The sequence below is a fragment of the Tachypleus tridentatus genome, chromosome 9 (assembly GCF_004210375.1).
Source record: "Tachypleus tridentatus isolate NWPU-2018 chromosome 9, ASM421037v1, whole genome shotgun sequence".
NCBI lineage: Eukaryota > Metazoa > Arthropoda > Merostomata > Xiphosura > Limulidae > Tachypleus > Tachypleus tridentatus.
In genome coordinates this window covers 78,163,256-78,169,255 of record NC_134833.1, presented here as the reverse complement: position 1 = coordinate 78,169,255, position 6,000 = coordinate 78,163,256, and the positions used below count along the sequence as shown (strand labels likewise).

Genomic DNA, 6,000 nt, shown 5'->3' with positions numbered 1-6,000 from the left:
TTTTGTTATCACAAAAAATTTTAACAAGGTAATGTGATTTTCCCAACTAAAAATAATAATAGCACAATATTTTATCAAATATGATAATAAAAATAATCAACAAATAACAAGGAGACGTGTTTATCACATCCAGTAATTACAAGAAGACATATTTATTATAACCAGTAATATCGATAAACACGTCTCCTTGTTATTTATTGATTATTTTTATTATAACAAGGAGACGTGTTTATCACATCCAGTAATTACAAGAAGACATATTTATTATAACCAGTAATATCGATAAAACATGTTTGTTACAACAAATAATAACAAAATGTGTTTCTTATAACTAGTAGTAATAATAAGACGTATTAATCACAACCAATATTAACAAGAAGACCTGTTTTTTACAACTAGTAATAACAAGAAAACTTGTTCTATGGTGGTTAAAAATCGAAGCAAGTTGACTCCTTAACGAGTTTTCCAGTAAAAACTAAGTCCTGCAGAATTTATATCCGAACACAAGAAAATAGCTATTTCTGAAGTTTCTATAGTTAAACATTTTAGCAAAAGATATGATAATATGGAGTTTTTAATCGCAAGAACTGGGTAAGGCCGAACAATACAAATTTTTAGCAAGAAAAAAAAACAGTTATTTCAACGTCGTGTCTTTATAATCTTTATATATGTCTTTATAAGCATTCACATTTTCATGAACAGGGGCTCAGCCTTGCTTTGATTAAGGATGATCGCGTGGAAACTGAAGCCTGAGGCATCGGTATCTAGAAAGTTTCTCGAAGTGTGAAGAAAAAAAACAACAATACACAAATAGCCACGTGAGAAGCAGAAGAACCATCAATTGTAATAAATATATGTGTCTGTATACTTACGTACACTTACCAAGCAGCTTCTCTCTCTCTTACCGTCCGTTTAATAAAGAAATATTATTTAAAATCCACATAGTTTATTTAGGTTCAAGGTCTTTAGAAATGTATGAAACGTCAGTAATTGAGTTTGTAAGGCTGAAATAATAAAGGATTCTCTAAGGAAAGACATAAGTACTAGAAATATTTCGATAAAAGTTGTTTTTTTAATAAAAGTAAATATGAGGATATCTTACCTGTTTGGTGGTATGTGAAGTAGGTCATATCAAGGTATATAAGGGAATGTTGTCGTGCCTGTATAAACCAGAACATTGTTACATCTTAGTGACAATTTCTGACAACTTAAGTTTCAGTTTATCCTTCATACTTTTTTGGTGTTAACATTAAATCAAGAAAATTGGCCAGTTCAGTATTTCAACGTTACTTTATCTCTCGCCTTGACTCTTCAATCATTCAAAATGTTTTTATTATTATTATCTTGCTTTCTTTGCTCTGGACTTGTCCTTTAACAGTTATCATAAATGTAATCAAGCAAAGAAACAGTTTCTATATTTTTGTAGTGAAGATGCATATATAATGTTTAGAGAAATATTGAGTACACTTACTAAGTACCAAACTTTCTCTTAAAGAATGGAATAAAGTAGAATTAAAACATATAAAATGTGTATTAACAATGGTCGACTCGTAATACCGTAGTCTGACGTAGTCGCGGGGTGGCAGGACAATCGAGAGGGTCCAAGCGCCATATTTGTCTGAGCATTTGTCTGGTTGTTTTCGGTGTTTGACAGTGTCAGTTTAACAGAAAACAACAGTATGCCGCAAACAGAATGTTGTGTTCCTTTATGTAAAAATCGTGGTTGTCACAGATTTCCGTCTAATATGTGTAAGGAAAGAGATTGCAAGGACTGCAAGATTTTGAAAAAATTATGTTTGTTTTTGCAACTCTAGGCCCAGCTGTTCATGTACTTTTTATATGCAAAAACGGCTCGTTTGGGCTGAGAAAACACTTTACATAGAAGAGCGAACAACGTTTCGACCTTCTTCGGTCATCTTCGGTGAACCTGACGATGACCGAAGAAGGTCGAAACGTTGTTCGCTCTTCTATGTAAAGTGTTTTCTCAGCCCAAACGAGCCGTTTTTGCATATAAATTTCTCAACAAGTGGGTTTCTCGTCATCACTGTTCATGTACTTATATGTATAGCCCAGTGTCATACACCTTTTCTGTTATAGACAGATTTTACGGTTCTTGTTAAACTGAGGAAAAACTATACCAATTTTGATTTGAGTCGTTTCTTCAATGTGTCAGAATCAGATGTTTACAATGTTTTTTGTACATGGGTTTGCTTTATTTCATTATAGTAGCGAGAACTAAATATTTGGCGAAACCATGATTTAGTTCGCTTTTACCATCCACCAAGTTTCAAAGAAAATCTCCCTAAAACTCGTGTGGTAATTGATGGTACTGAATTCCCCGTTAACAAACTCAAACTTCCTACTGCGCAACAGGCTACATATAGTTCATACAAGAACAGGAACACTGCCAAAGTGCTGTTTGGGATATCTTCTGGGGGTATGTGCACATATCTGTCCTCGTCGTATGGAGGAGCAGCGAGTGATCGTCAGATTGTGGAGAGATCTTCTGTTGCTATTCTGATCATAGAATTCCAATCTATCAGTAATGCAAAAATAAATTATATTCATCTTAGGCAGCTATACGTATTATTGTGTAATATTACTCTGCATGAAAAACTGACTTCATTAAATATAACATAACAGCCATAAATAGGCAAAACATAATCAATTTCAAATATGTCATCAACATATCAACTGTGTAACTTCTGGTTTTTTATTAATGAGTACTTTATTATATACATTTTCTACAGGAAGAAACTGTTGATATTTAATATTAGATATATGCAAAACAATATCATCAATAAATTTACATCTTCACAAGATCTGCCTTCTTTCCCGACTTTTTAGCTCTTCTTTCAACTGGAACAGTGTCCACTGTCCATAATCTGACCCCGGCATGCAACAATGAATTAATCATTTTCATAATTAAAATACTCATGACAAAACCCTAGTGATAGTAAGCATAAAAATCAAGGAACGTCACAAGCCCACTATCACCATAAAACTGAAATTGTTTAGTTTCGTTATGCACCTACTCTATACTTGTTTTTTTATACTTGTGATTCTGCGTATCGCTTGTGTTTATACTTGAAGTGTTCTGTTATTAAAAATGAAACTTGATGTGATATTCTACTGATAAACTAACGTTCAGATATCTGACTGAAGCTGTTTTTTGTGTGTTAGTTACTATTTGTCAATAATATCATGCAAATTCAATCGGTTATTAACATATGTTTTTTCATGGGAAGAGAGAAGTGTGGGTATTTCATGCAAATAAATGTGAAGCTTAATTAACTTAATATTTTGAATCTGATTATGTGCAGTTTTGAATGAATAAGATGTTTTCAGAAAGTCGATAAAGTATGTATATGTTTATTGTTTATGCATGTAGGTATACATGCATGTCTGTTTACGAAATTTTTCTAAACCACTTGGACTTGAAATCAGACTTTTCTACTTCACTGCTCTTGGTAGGAGTTCCAAAATTGTCTAGTCCGTGTTACTGTTTAGAAGCTGCCTCGCTTTCATCTTGTTTCTTGTGCCCCCTATAGTGCGTTATTGATAAAACTACACTAAATGTTCCAAAGATTTTGTGGGCTGCTTATTTTAAAATATTGAAGTATGAGATTATTTTCTGAGCTAAGTAAAATATTTAAATAATATTTTGTTTTTCATAAGGTAAAGTTTTATTTGAAATTAACGTATCGTTTTAAAAGTTATTATCAAATCAAAGTATCTTAGTTTAAGTATCCTTTTATTCCACGAGACAAACAACTGAAACGAAAATATAAAAAACGGTTACAACTGTTATTGCATCGTAAACCACGTAGTTGAATCTGTTTCAGTGACCTCTCTTATCGAAGTACTGTTATCTGGTGTTTTGTCTCCTACTGAATAACACTATGAAAGAACTAGATTGTGGTGGGTGTTATTCTTTCTGGAAGTAGTATAGTATGGTAATATATCATTGGTCTATTGATGATTTGGAAGTGTTATATCCTGGTATTTTCTATTTAATCTATTAAATGTGTGCTATATTGTGTTTTATCATCGTATATTTTATTTGTCCATCTTGTGGAACTATTGAATTCTGACATTTTATTTTTTTTACCTATTAACGTTCTTGAAGTTTGGAATTTTGTATATCACATATTATACCTGTTAACGTTTCTTTCTCTTTATTAACCCTTAACCTAAAGAGTGTGTTTAAGGTTTGTTTGTCGTTCGTGTTTTTTTTGTATCAAGCCTTCTAAAAGTGTTTTGGAATGTTGAATAAAAAAGCACGTTTTTCTGTTTTTCAGTGATACGTTCTTATGTTTGTTTTTAAATTTTCAGCAATAAAAATTGCCAGTCTAAAATCGTCTAAAAATTAGCATCAGAAAACAAAATAAAAGCTGTTTTACATTAAAAGTTATGAATCAGGGTTAAGATTTTAAACGTTACATTAAAATACTTGAATATAATTACCAGCCTCTTCTGCTGTCTTTGCTGTGATAGCGTTTTGTTTTCTACATTCATCAGTACGTTCACATATTTCTTTTTGGTACCTTCTAACCTCGAATTTTCTAGTCCTTAGAGGACATTAGACGATAGCTTCTTATAATTGACAAATTAATTCAGATAATCTATTTATTTCTCAGCAAGGCAAGAAGCAGTTTCTCGTTGATCTAGATCGCTTAAATGACTAAAAATAAATTATTATAAGTTCAATATCTGAGTATTTTGTAGAGAAAGCATAAAGAGGTTAATGAATTACTTCTCAGAGAATGAAAAAAAAAACAGTATGCGCGAAAGTTGAAACATGAGTGTTTATGTTACTGTTTATTACAGATGTCACCTTTAAAAATATACCTTCATATTTGTTTTTGTTCTTTTATGTATAATTTCATTTCTTTTTGTCATAAAAATATACTATTCCGTGAATATATAACAAATATTGGTTGGTTGATTTGGCATATTATGGCACAAAGCAGCTAGACTATCTGCGCCATAACAAAATATAAAATTAATTACTACATTTATTTGTCAAAAAGCATTATATATATATATATATAATGTTTATAAATTACTAAATCATCTATTAATTTTCACATATAATCTGTAAAACAACCAATCCTGTCAAACGCTAGAAGACTAAACCCTGTATCAACATGTATGTTAACACTTATGAGAAAAGTAACTCTTTAAATATAGCCAAGCATGTGTTCTATTAAATATAAATAACTACTGACATTCAGAAAATTGACTCAACTTTAAAATGTAGTGTCTCAGATATCGCGAAGCTATACTTTTTTTAAAAAAATGAAATACACCTTAGTGCATTTCAGTTTTGTGAATGTAAAGTTAAAGGTTGTAAACTTCGGATATCTGTAGTCCAATATCGAGAATCACCATAAGGTCATAACAATTCTAATATCAATATAACAGCTGGAGATAAAGTTAGTTGTTTATTGAACTTCGCTTTCTGCGCTAGTCGTCTGTAATTTTGATGTGATATACTAGAATGGCTTGGTTGTAGTTAAGCACAAAACTACACAATGGGCTATCTGGGCTCTGCCCAACACGGATATCGAAAATCGGTTTCTAGCGATGTAAGTCTCCAGACATATCGCTCCCACTGGGTGTGGATGGGTGTGGGAGGCAGACAAAAAGAAAGTACAACTAATCAACACCATCAGCTCTTGGATACTTTTTACAAATGAAAGTGGAAATGATCATCACATAATATCGCCTGTAAATCTGAAAGGTAAAAATTACTATTAATAGTAGTTACTTGGCATTATAGACAAGTCGCAAAAAAATCTCTATGTTTACTCTACCGCAAGTCATCAGTTGGATATTCTTGCTGTAAATGGTGTTTTCGGTTTCAGGTCAAGAATATTAGGTTTGGTTAGCAAATTTCTTAACACTAAAGCAGAATTGCTATTTGTGAGACTTCATGTACTGTGTCTGCCACATTTGGCCAACATAGCTATTAATATTTACGGAAATTAACATGAT

At 31.8% G+C, this 6,000-nt stretch overlaps 1 long non-coding RNA gene across 2 annotated transcripts in view; it reads right to left on the bottom strand.

Moving 5' to 3' along the window:
• Positions 1-1,994: 1,994 nt before the first annotated feature.
• The window catches only part of LOC143225552 (uncharacterized), a 65,823-nt gene continuing 61,817 nt past the window's right edge, over positions 1,995-6,000 (bottom strand). For both annotated transcript variants that reach the window (XR_013013919.1, XR_013013920.1), the window contains one exon: positions 1,995-2,536. This is a non-coding gene — a long non-coding RNA (uncharacterized LOC143225552). The remainder of the gene's footprint in view (positions 2,537-6,000) is intronic.